This window comes from Microtus oregoni, unplaced genomic scaffold (assembly GCF_018167655.1).
Source record: "Microtus oregoni isolate MIOR12 unplaced genomic scaffold, Mior012 000004F_ref0000308, whole genome shotgun sequence".
Classification (NCBI taxonomy): domain Eukaryota; kingdom Metazoa; phylum Chordata; class Mammalia; order Rodentia; family Cricetidae; genus Microtus; species Microtus oregoni.
In genome coordinates, this window is record NW_024543063.1 from 47,749,493 (window position 1) to 47,768,635 (window position 19,143).

At 41.2% G+C, this 19,143-nt stretch overlaps 1 protein-coding gene across 1 annotated transcript in view; it reads left to right on the plus strand.

Annotated features, from left to right (window-relative positions):
- The window catches only part of Tango6 (transport and golgi organization 6 homolog), a 166,319-nt gene that overhangs the window by 112,815 nt on the left and 34,361 nt on the right, over positions 1–19,143 (plus strand). The gene's annotated exons all lie outside the window — the stretch shown is intronic.

Below are 19,143 nucleotides of genomic sequence, written 5' to 3' on the forward strand. Positions count from 1 at the left end.
TGCCCTGGTTCTTCTTGATATGTACGTGAATGTGGCAGTGTGTACCAGAGACTTGTGTTTTGTTGTTGTTCTTTTGTTTGTTTGTTGTTTTGTTTTTAGCACAGCATAACTGGTCAGTTTGGGAGAAATAACTTTAGTGTGGTAATTCAGAGATTTTTCACCTCCTAGCAGACACGGTGAAAATATGGAAGGAAGTGTGAATAATAGAGGACCAGCCTGGGCTTTTACAGAGCTCTGCTGCAGAAAACCATAGTTAATGACTAGAATTTGCTTGGTTTTGTTTACTAGAATTCACTTGGTTTTGTATACTTGTTTTTGTTCTTTCCCCCCTTTTATAGACAAAATCTAAAAACCCTGTAGCCAAGTTTGGCCTCAAACTCACTATGTAGCCAAGGCTGGCTTGGAACTCCATATCATTCTTGCCTCCACTTCCCAGGTACTGGAATTACAGACATGCACTCAACACACTTGACTTTAGAATTCATGTTTTTTGGGGTTGAGGAGATGGTTTAGTGACAAGAAGTTCTTGCCACACAGTTTGAGGACCTAAGTTTTGTTCCCAGAACCCATGTAAAATCAGATGCAATAGTGTGTCTGTAATAGTGGTACTTCTGCAGTAAGATAACAGTGTGTCTGTATAGTGGTACTTCTGCAGTAAGATGACGGCCTGTCTGTAATAGTGGTACTTCTGCAGTAAGATGACGGCCTGTCTGTAATAGTGGTACTTCTGCAGTAAGATGACGGCCTGTCTGTAATAGTGGTACTTCTGCAGTAAGATGACGGCATGTCTGTAATAGTGGTACTTCTGCAGTAAGATGACGGCCTGTCTGTAATAGTGGTACTTCTGCAGTAAGATGACGGCATGTCTGTAATAGTGGTACTTCTGCAGTAATATGGGAGTGGACACAGACATATCTCTGGAAGCTCACAGGCCAGCAACCTGCCTTGCTCAGTGGTAAGCAAGATACCCTCTCTCCAACAAGATGGAGGATGAGGACTACCACTTAAGGCTGTCCTGTGACCTCAGGAATCATGACATGCATGCCTACCCATACACACACACACGAAACATACATACAGAGACACACAGATACACTTGTAGACATACATGCACGCATACACACATACACACATGTGCACACGCACACCCTGCCAAATGTGCTCTGGACAGCGTAAGTGTGGCTCAGCTTTGTACGTGTTTATACTAATATAATCTGGGAACACTAATGTAGTCAGACTAAAGGTTAAAGCCTAGACTAATTTATTATATTTTATTTTAAAATGTATAAATAGACCTTTCCCATTCCCTAATTACATAGTAACACTTGGTCATTTTAGGTCATTTTGAAAATATTTGAAAGTATGAAAAAGAAAACTCTCGTCCATTACTTGCAGACTAGAAGTAACCTCTCGGTTTAAAGTTCTACTTTCCTAATAGATGCTAAGGACTGAACATAGGGCTTATTGCATTCATGGGCTATACCACTGAGCTAGGGTGCCAACCTTCAGGTTAGGTTTTAATGATTTTTTCCTCAGGATTGTATTTATATGTATATTCTTGTTTTTAATCTAACATTTTTCATGAATTTTTTTGTTTTTGTTTGTTTGTTTCTCGAGACAGGGTTTCTCTGTAGCTTTGGAGCCTGTCCTGGAACCAGCTCTTGTAGACCAGGCTGGTCTCGAACTCACAAAGATCCGCCTGCCTCTGCCTCCCGAGTGCTGGAATTAAAGGTGTGCGCCACCACCACCCGGCTCATGAATATTTTTTAAATTTTATTTATTCTGTGATGTATCTCTTGGTGTGTCTCAGTGTGCATGCATGTGTGTATATGTGTGTCTGTGTGTGCGTGTACGATGTATCTGTGTGTCTCTGTGTACGTGCATGTGTGTGCGTGTGTCTATGTGTGTGTGTGTGTGTGTGTATATGATGTATCTGTATTTGTGTGTCTCTGTATGCATGCATGTGTATGTCTGTATGTAGCATGCAGTAGTTCATTCTCTTTTGTCATCATGTAGGTCCCAAGAGTGTCTGACTTAGCAGCCTCTGAGCTATCATGACTGCCTGTTTTCTTTCTTTTTTCCCTCCTGGTTTGCTTTCTCTTACTCTCTTTCTTTTTCTTTTTAACGGGGTCTTGCAGTGTTGCATAGGCTAGCCTTGAACTCTTGGGCTCAAGCTTCCCCTTCTCAGGCTACAGCTGTGCACGGCCATGCTCAGACCGTGGCAGTGGTTAACAGTTGTATTATACTCAATAACCTGGATGGACTGTGGTTTTAGTTGGTTATCATTTAGGAGAAACTCTCTAATTCGACTGTTGCCAGTTTCTTCCTGATTACAAGGATGCTGCTGATTTTTCTATTCAGTCCCTTTGGTGAGACTTTGATTCCTTTCTCGGAAATTGCCTCCCAGGGGAGAAACGATTAGGTGAGAGTACATGTGCTTTTAAGAAGACTTTCCTTCAGAAATGTGCATCTTGACAGCAACAATTGAGACTGCCAGTGCCTCCCAGAGAAAAATTTTCTGTGCCTTCCCACCAAACTTCCAAACCCAGGCATTTTTCTCCAATTGTGTGTGCCTTTGCTCCACGGTGAGCCGGGGAACATGCGCGAGACAGGGATGGCTCATGGATGTGTGACTCAGTGCGAGCCTCTTGCCCTAGCAGAAAGAACAGCAGATCTTAATTATTTTTAGAGATAGAATGTAGTCTTCCAGTGAGCAAGCTCGGACAAGTTGCCGCTTACAGTGTCAGAGACTTCTGAAGAGGAGAGTGAAGTGGCAGGCCGCAGTCACGCTGCTCCATCTGCAGATTTGAATGAGGACAGGGCAGACGAGTCAATCACAGATCTTTGTTGGCATATGCCATGGCAGGTGGAATTACCCAGGATCCTGAGGCAAAATAGTATCTTCTCTCAAAATACCCTGTATTCCAGAAAAAGGGTGGGTCTGGGCTTTAGGGTGTATTTCTAACTGTTGAAACTTGCAAAACTCCCTGTCAACCCTTTTCCATGTTGCCGGCTTGGATTTTATGTTTAGGACTAGCAATCACTTTGCCCCTCAAAGTTCATTCAACTGATGAGCAACCTGGGATCTACGTCTCTACCAGCCCATCCAGCTCCAGGATAAAGCCCATAATCTGATTTTAGAAAGCCTATAATCTGTCCGGAGACTAGAGTATTCAGACTCAGATCCTGCCCTGACTACCCATGTTCTTCCAGCCAATTACAGAAAACAAAGGAAAATTGAACGTAGTCAGCCCCATATCCACGTGTTCAGTTTCTGTTAATTCAACCAACCATAGATCAAAAACACATTTCTCAAACATTGTGTGCACTAAATATGTATACAAACTTTTTATTACAGTTATCCCCAAAGCAATAAAATAAAACAGCTATTTACATAGCATTACACTACTCTAGATATTATAAGCAATCTAGAGATGACTTAGAGTATCTGGGAAGCTATGATAGGCTTTATGAGGAACCTTCTCTATGAAGACTTTGAAACAGGTCCCTCACAGATACGTAGAGGCAGCTATAATTGGATTTGTCTAACAGGCTGCAATAAATTCCAGTTGGGTTAGTCTGGTAATTAGGACGAGGGAAATGACTATTAAATAGCTACATAGTATTTTACAGGATGTAGTGCCAAAATTTACAGCAGATATTCAACTAAAATTGTGACTTTTTTGCAAAGTGAAAATTATTTATCATTTGCTTTGATTGCAGAGGGTAAAAATGTTTTGTTTTAAGAAATATGAAATTAGGTGTGATAGCACACACCTTTAATCCCAGCACTGGGGAGACAGAGGTAGGCAGATCTCTGTGAATTGAAGGCCAGCCTAGTAAGCATAATGAGTTATAAGACAGTCAGGGCTATACAAAGAGACCCTGCCTAAAACAACATCAAACAAGCGGGGCTGATGTGATATCAGAGACCGGAGAAATTACTCAATGGTTAAGAGCACTGGCTGCCTCCATAATTCCAGTCAAAGAGAGGGAGGAGGGAATACGTGAACAAGTGAGGTCAAGATCATGATAGAGAAATCTACAGAGACAGATGAACCAAGGTCGTGGAAAACTCATGAACTTTGGACGGACAGCTGTGAAGCCTCCATAGGACCAAACTAGGCCCTTGTTATGTGGGAGTCAGTTGTGAAGCTTGGGGTATCTAAGGGGCCCCTGGCAATAGGACCAGGATCTATCCCTGGTGCAGGAACTAGCTTATTAGAGCCCATTCCCTTTGAGGGGATGCCATGCTCAGACTTAACACAGATGGGAGGCACTTGGTCCTGTCCCAAATTAATGTGCCAAACTGTGGACACCCCATGGGAGCCCTTACCTGTTGGGAAGAGTGGATGAGGGCTGGGGGAGGGGAGTGAGGGGGTGGCAGGAGGCGGTGTACAAAGGAGAACCTTAGTAAGAATGTAAAATGAATTTAAAATAAATGTTTAAAAAAAAACACAAACAACAGCAACAGAGCACTGGCTGCTTTTCTAGAAGACCTGGGTTTTATTCCCAGCACCCTATCCCATAGTAGCTAACAGCTTTCTTTAACTCCAGTTCCAATTGATCACGGCCTCAGTGGGCACTGCATGAACATGATGCACAGGCATGTGTGGAGGCAAACCAAATTCACAGTAAATAATATAAATAAGTTCTAAAAACCAAACCACCCATTCACAGTAAATAATATAAATAAGTTCTAGAAACCAAACCACCCATTCACAGTAAATAATATAAATAAGTTCTAAAACATATATATATTTAAAAAGAGAAGTAAAAGATGGGCATTAGTGATACACAGCTTTAATCCCAGAATTTGAGAAGCAGAGGCAGGCAGATTTCTGAGTTTGAGGCCAGCCTGGTCTCCATAGCAAGTTTCAGGCCAGACTATATGGGGAGCTACAAGGGGAGGCCCTGTCTCAAAAAGGGGAGACCACGTCTCAAAAAAAAAAAAAAAAAAAGGAAAGGAAAGGAAGAAGAAAAGATGCAGTTTTGGTCTAGTGATGTGGCCCAGTGAGAAAGTGCTTGCTTAGCATTTAAGAGGCCCTGAGTTTTATTCCCAATACAAAACAAACAAAAACAAAACAAAAAAATCAAACGCGCCAGCATTAATACATTTTAATATAATTGACCCGTATTACTAGTCAAAGGATAATGAAGTAAATCACTTTTAGAAGTTTGTTGTGTTGGACTGGCTAGAGGGCTCAACCTTGCCTCCAAGTCTGAGATCTACATGGTAGATTCATGACAGTCACATATATGCTGTGGCATGCACATGTATATACACACACTAAAGGTTTCACTTTAAATAGTGTTAAGGAGTTCATTGTTGTTTCTGCTATTTGTTCCTGCAGTGCTGTGTTCGTTGAGCCCAAGCCCAATGTGTTCTAAGTAAGTGCTCTGCTGCTCAGCTCCATCCCCAGCCTTGAGGTATCTAACTCAGCAGAGCTGCTTTAAAGCTGCAGTATTATTCTACACACACACACACACACACACACCTCACTCATGGTAATCTAATCAAGTAGTTTCCTGACTCCTGTGCCCAGCTAGCCTTATTCTTTTATATGCTTTTTTGTTTTTTAAAAATAAAAACATGACCTTACTAATATAGCATAGATTGGCCTTAAATTCATAATCCTCCTGTCTTGACCCTCTGAATGGTGGGTTTGTAGATATTACAATCATACCTAGCACTGAATTTTGTTTTATTTTGTTTTGTTTTTCAAGACAGGGTTCCCCTGTGAAACAGTTCTGGCTGTCCTAGAACTCACTTTGTAGATCAGGCTGGCCTTGAACTCACTGAGATCCACCTGCCTCTGCCTCCCAAGTACTGGGATTAAAGGTATGCACCACTACTGCCCAGCCCAAACTTTGCTTCTACTAAGTGATTGATTTCCTAATGCTAAGCCATTGTGTTCCTTAATAAATCCCACTTAGTCTAGTATACTATTATTTCATTTGATTGTATTTTGTTGCACATTTGTGTTGTTTTGTGAAAGGATTATGGTGTATAGTCTTGTTTTGAGTTTGCTTTAGGGCAATTAAATCTTCAAAAATATTTAAGAATTGGCTTCTGCTTTATTTCTTTAAAAAGATTTTTAATAGAGTTCATTGTTTATTTCAACACCCACCCCAGGCAGGGTTTCTCTGTGTAGCCCTGGCTGTCCTTGAACTTGCTCTATAGACCAGATTGGCCTCAAACTCAAAGGTCTGCTTGGCTTTGCCTTCCAAATTCTGGAGTTAATGGTGTGCACCACAACTGCCTGGCCTCAGCTTCTCAAATTCTGGTATTATAGGTGTTAGCACCATACCCAATTGAAAAACTTTAAATTTCTTTTGTAGACATAAGACTTCTTAGATTTTCTTTTCTTCTTAAGTCAGTTTTACTGATTAATATCTTTAAAGGAATTTATTATCTAAGTTACTTAATATGCCATAAAAGCAATATAGTATTCTCCTAACATTTTAATGTTTATAGGCTTTGTTGTGCTCTCCCTTGCTTCATTTTTAATGTTAATAATCTGAATATTCTTTCTCTCTTTCAACATGACCAATCTGGCTAGAGCTGCACCTACCTTTTTAGAGAGCCAGCTTTCAAAGTTCATTAATTTCTCCAATTGTTTTTTCTTTCTGTTTTATTGGTTTCTATCTTCTCTCTCTATTTCATTCTATTTTAATCATCTATTATTGCAAAATGAATTACCTGGGAACATGATCAATTAAAGGGAAAAATTATTATATCCCAGTTTCTGTAGACTAGGATTCTAGGCAGGGCTTGCTAAGTGCCTCCCCTAAGGCTGTGGTTTAGAAGCTGAGCTGTAGAGCCATCTGAAGGATTAGCTGAAGACAGAACCACTTTCAGTTTGACTCATTTTGTTGATGGGATTTGGTTTTTAGGCTGTTGGACCAAAGACCTCAGATTTGTTTTATCATTCTTTCTTTTTCTATATTTAATGTGTTGTAGTCTGTTATGTGTGTGTTTTGGGTGTCTGTCTATATGATGTTGGGTGTATGCTTGTGGTATGCAGTTGTTAGTGTGGATGTGCATACATGTATACCTGCAGGTACATTCACACATGTATGTAGAGACCAGAGGTAAGTGTTGCGTGCTTTCCTCCCTCACTCTTCACCTTTAGCCCAGGCTGGCCTTGAACTTAGTATATAGGTTAGACTGTCATATTATTCTTTTAAAAAATTATATTTTAATTATGTATGTATTTATGTATGTATGTGGGATATATGCACATGTGAGTGCAGGTGCCCTCAGAGCCCAGAAGACCTCAGGAGTTGCAGGCAGTTGTGAGAGTGCCCAGTGTGTGTTTTGGGAACTGAATTCAGGTCCTCTGCAAGAACAATATATGTTTCAATTGCTGAGCCATCTCTCCAGCTCCTATTTTATTATTCTTAATCTCCACTCCTGGATTACTATAGCAAATAGTGTTGGGGATTTATGGCTAGATGGAGAGGGTGGTGCTAGACTACAGAAGGTCTTGAAAGTTGGGCAGAATAGTTTGATGATGAAAGAGATTTGGTGTCTGTCACAGGTATGGAAGATAATGAAAAAAGATTTTGGAGTCAGAGAGATAGCTGGGAGTCTGTTGTGCTATTCCTTGCTCAACTCTTGAAATGTTGTTCAGTTGGCTTTGATTATTAGTACTAAAATTACCATTTTTAGAGGAAAGGTAGGTAATAGGTTCCAAGAATTAGTTACTTCCTCAGAACCAAACTGAAATGCTCAGATTAGATTAGAAAGATCCTGCCCTTAACCTAAACTGACATGAACCAACATTTATTTGGTTGGTTGATTTTTTCTTAGTTTTGTTCTGGGGATAAAGTACCTCATCTTGTAGTTCTGACTATTCTGGAACTCAGTATGTGGATCATACTGTCTTGAACTCACAGAACTCACATGCCTATGCCTCCAAAAGACAAGGCCACTAAACCTGACTTTTGTTCATTTTTTATTTGTTTGTTTTGTTTTTGTTATTTGATTTTGGTTGTGGTTTTTCAAGACAGAGTTTCTCTGTGTAATAGCACTAGCTGTCCTGGAACTCAATTTGTAGACCAGGCTGACCTTGAACTCACAGAGATCCTCCTGCCTCTGCCTCCTGGGACTAAAGTTGTGCCGCCACTGCCCAGCTTAAATTTTTTTTTTTAATTGTACTGTAAAATTAGAAACTCAACTGCCAGTAATGGCATAAAGTGTTAGGGGTAGAGTGTCCATCGGTGACTATAGCAGCAACAAGGATTTCTTTCTGTAACAAGAGAGAGATGGGGCTTTATGGGTGGGGATGGTAGGGTCCACAAACTGTGGCCCTTGAGTCAAATTTAGGTCATTGGCCTCTTTTAAGAGTGAGTTTCTCATTTTTAAATGGTTGAGGAAGGAGTAGTGAAAGAACCATCTTTTGTGTCATGTTTCATAATTATGTTCAGTACAGACTGCAGTGTCCACAAATAAAGTTCCATCAGTAGCAGGTGAAAGTGAACGGTGAGCAGCATTCACAGAAAAGGCCTGCTGACCCTTGGGGACCAGTGTCCAAGTTCATAGTCTGTTCCCTTGGCAACCGTTCTCTGTTTGCTTCCAAATTATTCCTGTGTTAGATTTTAGTCTGTTCTTCCCATTTAAAGCTTTATATTCCACATTACCTTTTATAATTTGATCTCTTTAGAGTAGGAATTGCAGATCTTTCCTCGAAGTGACCTGCCGCGTGAGTCAGTAACAGGTTGGAAGCTATCAGATGCCACTGGCAAGGCAGTCTTTTTTTAAAGTTAACAAGCTAATTGTACTTGCATGTTTCAACATTTTATTGTTATTTTTATTTTTGGTGTTCTCAGACTTTTTTTTTTTTCAGCTCATCCCCTTATTCCAATTTAGACTCTGCTTCATTGCACATGAGAGAATGTGGAACAGTTAAGCACCCAATTCACTCTTCTCTTGGCAAATTTTGAAATAGACTTTTGCATTTATTTTGACTGTTTAAATTGCAAAAGACTAAACCAAAGATCTGATTAAAAGACATTATTCCTCTAGGGAGAAAAATACTTATTTTTGTCTTATAGAACTTCATGTAGTAAGAATTGATTTCTCTTGAAGATTTCTGTTGACTTTTTATGTGGATGGGTGGTTTGCTTGCATATATGTCTGTGCATAGTGTGCATGTGTAGTTCCTGCAAAAGCCAAAATAGGGCATCAGATCCCTGGAGCTGTAGTTACCCACAGTTGTGAGCCACAGTGTGAATGCTGAGAATGGAGCTGTTGGCCAGTGCTCTTGACTGCTGAACAAACCTGGGGCTGGGGTTTCAGTTGTAAAGTGCTTCCTGCACAAACATGAGGATCTGAGTTTGGATCCCTCGTACTTCTGTAAAAGTCAGGTAAGGCACATAGCTGGAACCCCAGAACCGGAAGGGTGTGTGCAAAGACAGATCTCAGGAACTTGCCAGCTACCATGAACTCCAGGTCCACTCAGAGACACTATCTCAGAAGCTCAAATGGAGAGCAATAGAAGGAGACACTTGGCATCGACCTGTGGTGTTCACACATGCACACTCTGGTGAGTGCACCTCCGCATGCACACATGCAGCACAGACAGTGCTAAGACACTAACTAACTCTTGGGCGTGCTTGAACGAGTTTGAACATTTATGTAGCAAATTAAATTCATTAAATCATCTGAATAGTTTTAATACTTTCATCATCACAGAATGCAAAAAATCTGCATTTAAGTCTAGATTTTTCATCCTCTTTCATCTTTCAAAATGACTTTCTATAAACCTGGACTTTTCCATCTTGTGATCATGTTTCTGGATTTTAAATTCTACCTTTGAAGAAAGTTTGAGTCTGTTACTGCCTGGGGCCCTTTTCAGGAGAACAGATGGATCTGTTTGTCTTGCCAGTACAATTTCTCATTGCACAGTTTCCATACATGGTGACTTTGTCCAGATTGACGCCCATCTTGGGGGTCAGTGAGCTGTTGAAATGGAATGACTAACTTAGTTAATGCATAACTACATCATTCGGAGCCCCTCCTGTTGAAACCTACGTGACTGCAGCACCCTGGGTTACCAAGAGCCCCCTGATATAAAGAATTTCCTGTACATTGTTTGGCTCTGTCGAGAAGATATTTATCTCTGGTTCTTATTTGCACATCACTGCTCTCTGAAGAGATGGAAAGAAAATTTCCTTTTGCAAGTTGAAGTATAAGGTAGGGCTCAGTCACTCCTGTGGCACCTCTTGTCCTCTTCTTCCGTCTCCCATTTAAAACATTTTTAGACAAACCCTTTTGTAGATTTGACCGTCACTAGAAAGTAATCACTTTTCATTCCTTCACAGTTTATAAAACGCAGGGAGGAAGTATTTTAAGATTTACAGGCCTGAGGGCTATAGCTCAGTAGGTAGAATGCTTGCCTAGATTGCATGACGCTCTAGGTTCCATTCCCAGCACTGTAGAAACTGGGATTGTTGGTGCATGTCTGTGATCCCAACACTCTGGAGGTGGAAGCAGGAGCATCAGGAGTTCAGACCATCCTGAGCTAGCTAGAGATTTTTGAGACCCTGTCTCAAAAAAATAAATAAATAAATAAATAAAAACATTTAAAGCTTTTATTAGTGTGTAGATGGCAGCTTCCTATTGTATTATCATAGGATTATTTTGCATTTTTAAGTGGGTTGTCTAATCCAAGGGAATAGAGTTTATTTATTTATTTATTTATTTATTTTGGTTTTTCGAGACAGGGTTTCTCTGTGGAATAGAGTTTAAATAATTAACTAGAATCTGAAACAGAGCAGTTAGTAATCAACTATTTGCCAGCCCATTGCCTTAACTACTAAGTTACCTCATTAGTAGAAATCCTTGGAAAGGAGCTGGCGAGATGGCTCAGTAACTAGGAGTGTGCACTGTTCTCCCAGAGGTCCTGAGTTCCCAGCACCCATGTGAGGCAGCTCACAACCACTTGTAACCCCATTTCCAGGAACCCTGACTCCATAGGCAACTACATACATTTTCACAGACATGTTCATATGCACATAATTAAAATAATGTCTTTAGACCAAGTGGTGATGGTGTACACCTTTAATCCCAGCACTTGGGAAGCAGTGGCAGGCAGATTTCTGTGAGTTCAAGACCAGCCTGGTCTATAGAACTAGTTCTAGGACAGCCAAGACTACGCTAAGAAACTCTGAGTTAACCCCCCAAAAAATAATAAAAAAAAAATTAAGGAAATATTTGGATATAAGGAGTTTTCTCAGTGTTTTATTTCGTTCTTGCTAGATTACTGGTACCAACAGCAGTCCTATGTCTGAGCTGCCTTGCCCCTACCTATTTTAACTTCTGCATGTTTAATGCCTTATCCCGCAGGGATCGTGACATGGTCTCACTGAAGCCTGTCAAACTATGCATATGATTTGCATCTATAATCATTCTTTCTCTGGTAGCCCATATGATGCAGCACTAAGGTGCTGTGAAACAAAGTCAGGACACCTTGCTCATTCACTCACTGTGGTGCAGGATCACCTCTTGGTTATATTACCTTACAAAAGAGGATGATGGGATGAATGGAAATGCAGTGGATCAACAGCCGTAGGGAGAAGAGTGGGCCCTGACATGTAGATCCAGTGGGGGAATCCAACCAGGGAGTACCCAGCATTCCTGCCCAGTGACTGCTGTGACTGCCTGCCTGACAAGCCCCATCAAGACAGCACAACGTTAGCCGTCACGCTCCATAGTGCCCTCCCTGCACATCAATACATGGTTTCAGAAGGCCGTTTACCAGTACTCTCCTGGTTAGGAAATCACAAGTGTTTAGTCTTGAAACTAAGAAGGAAGGGAGCAGTTAATTAATGCTTTCGAAAATAGGAGGTGGGGAATCCTTTGTTCTCTTCAGCCTAAAATAAGTAGGCTCCCAGCCCTTCACCTAGCCCGTTCAGTGGAAATTCTGTGTGTCCATGAACTGAAGGTCCCTGCTCCCATTGTGCCCCACTGTTTATGTTGTTTTCAAGACTTGAGTACTGCTTCTCTCCTACCATGCCTTATAAAGTTAAACAAAGAAGTATGAAGATTATGAGGACCTTGAAATGTCAGAGATATGGAGTAGTCCCTTGGCCACATTCGTGCCCTTTGTTTTAGAGCGGAAGTTCCTGCCGTTCTTAATGGGGAGCCAAATAAATGTCTGTGTGGCAGGAGAAAAAACCTTCTGCCTGGGAACTGGAGTCCGCTATTGAGAGTCACGCCTTTCCGTAGCTGGTGACCTGGGAGCAACCTCTTTTCAAGTTTATCATTTGTGACACAAAGCTTTTCCCACCTACCTCAAAATCGTAGTTCTTCAACAAGGTAATGGACATACTGGCCTCTCGCAGCTGAAGCGGTTTCCGTGCACACAGCGTTGATGGCAGGCCTCCACTGCACCTCTGTGCTCCACATGGTCCTCACATTTATCAGCAGCGGGGTGGAAAGGAAAGGAGAACGAAATCGGAAAAGAAGTGATTTCCTGTGAGCATTCAAGGCCAAAAAGTAATTGTTAATAGATCAAAATTTACCCATGTTTTTTTAAATGATGAATTCTGTCAAAAGTTAATTGAGTTTAAATTGTTTAATTTTCTAAATGGCTTTTAAAGAGGAAATCCTGCCTGTTAGATATGCCATGTTGGGCTGAGTTTCTTGTGACCTTGACAGAATTGCAATCTGTTGACGCTGGGCACACACGACAGCAAGTCAGTTTATTCAGTTCACGGTAGCGAGGACAGAAGCAGCAGGTGACAGATCATGTCTTATCACATCTCCTGTTGGCTGCTTTGGATCAGCAGGAGCGTGGCCCTGCTGGAGTCACCACCCTGGGGATTTTCTAACTCCTGAGCTCCTGGGAATCAAACTGCGGAAAAGGTCTCCCTTTCTGAAGTTACCTAGTGATGTGAAACACATGTGTTTTTATTATTTTACACCGTGAGACGGGCAGGTTCAAGGTGGGGTAACTCTTTTCCACTTTCTTTTCACTATGTGCTTAGTTTTTCACCTACTAAAGTAATTTCTTTTTGAGAAGTTGTTTAAATGCCTCCCTAATTTCCATGGGCATGTAGCTGTTTTGTTTCTTAGTGAGGTTATTGCTTTCTTGCTGGGAAGAAAAGGAGCTGTAGATAGCCACATGTTGTTACTGTTTCCTGAAGTAAAGCCTCGTAGAGCTAGACTGTGACAGATGGGCTAAGCAGGACCTACCCAGGCTTTGCCGTGTTCACCTCCCCGAGCTGTTTGGACATGCCCGAGGGAAAGATGGCACCTCTCCAGCTTCAGTTTCCCAGGTATCTCAGTCTGTAGCCGATGTCTGTGGGGAGTATTTCCGGAAAGTGGGGGTGGGAAATACGTTCTTCATAAAACTGTAAGACAAAATGCATATTGTTAAGAAGATGAGGACACTGTGTGTTGGGGGCACTTGTGTGTGCCATTGTCCAGACAAAAGATCTGGAAAGGTCTTAGAGTCTGGTGACTCAAAATAAAATTCAACTGAAGCAATGAGGGCATCTCATCTAGGTGAAGGGGATGGATGAAATGATTGTGCTGTTTTTGCTGAAGCAGACACTAAGAAACGATAGTGGATGTCTTAGGGCCCAGAGGGTTTTTTTTTTTAACAATTAAATGAGTTGTCATATGGATATGAAATACACTCAGCATATAAACCTATCCTCCCAAGCTGCTAAGGGAAATAGTGGGTCTTTGTTTTCTGGGGTTTTTTTTTTTGTTTGTTTGTTTGTTTGTTTTTTAAGTAAGTTGGTAGGTGTCTAAAGATGACATCTTCTTTGGAAATGTGTGTGTGTGTGTGTGTGTGTGTGAGAGAGAGAGAGAGAGAGAGAGAGAGAGAGAGAATGTACAAATGTAAGAATCATGCTGAATACTAAGATATTGATTCAGTTAAAATTTTCCTTAAAAAAAGGAAAATTCCTGAGTTTAAGTTTTTCTTTTATTGGACATTGGTTATAAAGATAATTTGGAAGCTGCTTTACCAATGTGTGATGGAGTCGAGATAAAGACCTTTAAGAGGCTAGAGAGGTGGCGCCACGCATAAGAGTGCTTGCTGCTCTTGCAGCAGACACAATTTAGCTTGCAGCAACCACCTGGGTGGTTCACAACTACCTGTATCTCAAAATCCAGGGATCCATCATGCTCTTCTGGACTCCAGGGCGCATATATGAACACACAGACACTCTTATACATATAATTTTAAAATAGTAAAAATAAATCTTTAAAAATTAATGTAAGAGGGGGCTGGAGAGATGGCTCAGTGGTTAAGAGCATTGCCTGCTCTTCCAAAGGTCCTGAGTTCAATTCCCAGCAACCACATGGTGGCTCACAGCCATCTGTAATGAGGTCTGGTGCCCTCTTCTGGCCTACAGACATACACACAGACAGAATATTGTATACATAATAAATAAATAAATATTTTAAAAAAATTAATGTAAGAATTATTAAATCCCTTAGTTTTGGCAGGTTTACTTTTTCTGGGTTTTGTATTGTTAGCTGTAAAACTTACACAGACGTACTCAAGGTTAAAAAGTGATTAGTTTGAGATTATGGCCTCAGAATGGTTTTGGCTGCAGGTAATAGAAACTAGCATCAACGAACTTCATAAGCAGTTAGTTCTACCTATGATACAAAGTCTAGCTGGGTAATTCCTTGGTTCAGTGACATCATCCAAGGCCAGGTTCTTTCATCTTTCTGCTCTGCCACCTTTGCCTTTCAAGCCTTATCCTTTAGTTTCTTGTGTCCTCGAGACCACATAGTCAGAATATCCTCGTATGCATCTTCTGTCTTCCAGAATGCTTCCCTTCATAATTTATTGTCCAGAACTGGGCGGATGCCCTTGCCTAAGCCAGTTAACACTGTGCCCACCATGATTCACTCAAACCAATGGAGACTGTGCACGGAGTCCACAGGAACAGTAAAAACTAGGTACCTGGACAAAATTAGAGTGTTGTTTCCACGGAAGAATAGAAGCATATCAACAAAATACACATAACAGCATTGGACACATTGAAACATCCAAATTGAGAATGCCTAATATAGATTCTTTTAATCCAGTGCCTATATTCAATTGTAGCTCTGAAAGCTATGTTCTTTTGTTTCTTTGTTTGTTTTTTGAGACGGGGTTCCTTTGTGTAGTCTGGCTGTCCTGGAACTTACTCTGTAGACCAGGCTGGCTTCGAACTCACAGAGATCCATTTACCTCTGCCTCCAGAGTGCTGGGATCAAAGATGTGTGCCACCACTGCCCAGCTGAATGTGTGCATTCATTTTGTCCTCTATAGAAACCTGGTCAGGGTGAATTCTACCTAAAGACTGGAATACATGCAGTCTTGAGACCCTAGTCACATGGCATGGTAGAGGCAAGAGAGAGAAAGATTAGTGAGTACCAACTACAGCCCCAGAAATTCCCCTACTAAAACCAAATTTGAGCAAAGTTCTGACAGATCTGGTGTATGTAAAACAAGGTGATAAATGGCCCCAGAGCAAACTGACTGGGTTCAGTGCAGTCTTGAGATGCTGACCCACAGAGACTTCTGGTTCTGAGACATAGGTAGAGATGGGTTGGTGGAGAGTGCACTTGAGATGGTTGCTCGAAAGGAATTAGGAAACTCAGGAAAGGACAGCAGTAAGTCAAAGTCAACAGCTACACTATAGCTTTGTTAATGTACTGAGCATGCTCTTGACTTAGGTGGAAGGTAAGTATAAACAACCCTATGACTCCTATGAATGTAATATGAGTACTGCCTATCATTCTGCTACTGTGGTTGATGACAAGAGTATGGCTTCTGAGTTCACTCTCTTCTTCACTTTGCCCCTAGATCCTCGTGTGGATTTCCCTTCAAGTCTTTTCATCCAAGAGCTTTTGATGAGCTCTTACCCTGGCTCTCTCTCAAGAACCCCTCTTTTCTATGCTTCTTCATGGGGTTGGTTTCTGCTGGAAATTTTATTTTTTTATTGTATTATTTAAGATTTTAATTTTATTTTTAAATATGTAGGTATGTGCACAAGAATGCAGGTACACACAGAAGCCAGAAAAAAAGTGTTGGACCCCCCCCCCCAACACACACACCTGAGAAGTGGAATTACTGGCAGTTGTGAACCACCTGATGTGAGTGCTGGGATCTGAACCCAGGTCCTTTGGAAGAGCAACAGTACATATTGGGCCATCTCTCCAGCCCTGTCCATACTATATTATTTAAGAACATAGTTATGATATTGTTGGTACCCACTTAGGATTTGCTGTATCAGGGCTGCGAATGTGGGTCAGTGGCAGAGTGCTTCTCTGGCATGTGTGAGGCCTTACTTCAATTATCAGCACTCCTTGTGTCCCCACATCCTTCCCCCAAGAAAGATTTTCTGGTTGAATTACTGAGACACTTCTTAAGTATTTTTCTTTCAATTTTTATCTAATTTTTTGTTCCTTCTTTTATTGGATAATGAGAGCTATGTTCTGTTTTCCTTTTTTGACTGAGCTACCAGAAATTACTAAACTTTGAACTCACTTGCAATAACCATGCTTAGCTTGAGGTGTTTGCATTCCTCATTTACTATAGAGCGATAAAATATATATTTTTTTTAATTTTTGAGACAGGATTTCTCCGTAGCTTTTGGTTCCTGTCCTGGAACTAGTAGACCAGGCTGGCCTCGAACTCACAGAGATCCTCCTGCCTCTGCCTCCTGAGTGCTGGGATTTTTTTACTCTTTTTTTTGCGATAAAATATTTATTTAGGACTGCAGATGTAGCTCAGTTGCTAGGAAGGTTGCTGAGCATGCATGAAGTCCTGGGCTTGATCTTCAGCATCACATAAAGCAGGCGTGGTAGTACATTTCTATAATTCTAGCACTGGAAAGGAAGGCACAGGAGGATCAGAAGTTCAAGATTATTCTCAACTATTAGAGAGTTTGAGGCCAACCTGAGCCTGTCTCAAACCTGTCTCAAAAAAAGTTATTTTAGTGGTGCCTGATTTCAGTATCAACTGTTGTCGGTTGTCTCAGATTCTGATTGTATCAAATGAACGAGTGAGTGAACTGATTAATTGGTAATAGAGGGAAATGCCACACCAGGAACCATGTTGTTAGAATGAGTGAGACGGTATTGGCTCAAAGTTGGAGAGACGGTTAAGAGATGGTTAATAGGAGCACTGCTGCTCTTCTAGAGACCTGAGTTCAATTTCCAGAACCCACTTGGTGGCTAACAACCATCTCTAACTCCAGTTCCAGAGGATGTGATGCCCTCTTTTGGCCTTCTGGGCATTGAATACACATCCATACAGACAAAATGTACAGACATCCATACAGACAAAATATTCTTACTCATAAAATAAAATGCTGCTGCTGATGGTGGTGATGGTGGTGATGATGGTGACGATGGTGATGGTGACGATGGTGATGGTGATGATGGTGGTGATGATGGTTATGGTGGTGATGGTGATGACGGTGGTGGTCATGGTTTTGCTGCTGATGCTGCTGATGGTGATGAAGATGATGTTTCTGTTCTTAGTAGAAAAGAAACTGAGTCAAATTACTGATCAGAGCATCTCCATGGCACCATGTTGTCAGTTTTCTCTTCTGTTTTGTTTTCAGTTAGGCAATGAGCGTCATTAAGAGTCTGTTTTTGTAAATGTAATTGGTCTCAATACCTAAGACAGTGCCTGAAATGTATGCTTAATAAATATTTTATAAATTAATAAATTAGGCTGGGTGTGTAATTTCATGGTAGAGCACATGACTAGAATGCACAAGGCTCTGAGTTTGATCTCCAGCACTGCAAGAATTAAGGGATCAGTAATGGTGGCACAGGCTCTGTACTTCCAGCACTTGGCAGGTAGAAGCAGAAGGATCAGGAGGTCAAGACCAGTCTTTGTTATATGGCAATACTGAAACCAGCCTGAACTATGTGAGACTATCTCAAAAGCCAAAATTAATAATAATGACAATGGGCTGGAAAAATGGCTCTGTAGTTAAGAATGCCTGCTGCCCTTCTAACAGTTGCCAGCACCCACATCAGGTGGTTCACAACCACCTGGAACTCCAGCTCCAGGGGATCTGATCCCTTCTTCTGCCCTTATACATGGCATACATATATAGCCATTATTTTGAGGCCAGCCTGTGCTACATCATGAGGTCCAGATCAACTGGAACTACAGGAAAACCCTATCTATAATAGTAATAACAAGAGACTAAGAAATAATCAATTAACTTAGAATGTATTTTTTACCATTTATTTTGATTTTAAGTCTGTTATTAACAACTAATTTGGTTCTCTTATGCTTATTCTTTTTATCCTGCAATTTCTCTCCCTTCTGTATTTCCAGACCTCTTTTATTTTCTTGTGCCCTCCTTCTTGACAAGGAACCTACTTCCTTTAACTGCACAAACTCATACCGCCGGGCTTATGAATGTTGCTCCCTCTTCTTTCCTGGGACTGTTAGCTCTCATGTCCCTTTAACTAAACAAGATGATTCACAAACCTACAGATTTATAACCAGAAGGCCCATCATCTTGTCTTATGGGCTCATCTCTACTCTGTCTAAAGAGGGGAAGTTTATTGTCCAAGGTCACACTATTGTTTAGAGCAGAGACCAAACTAGAACCCAGCCTTGGATCTATATTACGCTCTGCAGAATGAGCAAGCCTCTTCTCAACTCCAGAGAAGCCAAGCACTATGGGGAAAGTAGAAGAGTATATCTTCTTTTTCGTTGCAAATATCTTAAATGTAGTATGTTATAGGACTTAAATGTCAAATAGCCCAAGTTTGAACACTTTTTTTTTTTTAAGTCTCATGTGTCCCAACTGGGTTTGAACTTGCTCTGTAGTTGAGGATCACCTTTAACTTTTGTTCTTCCTGCCTCTTGAGTGCTGGGATTACAGGCCTCCACCACACTGAGTTTTAGCCAGTGCTAGGGATTCAACCCTGAGCAATATGCATGCTAGGCAAGCACTTTACCAGCCGAGCTCCATCTCCAGCCCTGAGTGTGTACCGGTTTTCTATGCTGAAAATAGACTGGCTGAGTCATCCCCGGTCCATGTTGATGTTCACAGGGCAGAGAGAGACACAGAACTGCATGGAGTGTGTCAGGACCACAGTTGTCAGCACTTGTTGTTTGCACCCACCATTTAAGCTTTGACTTCTTACAG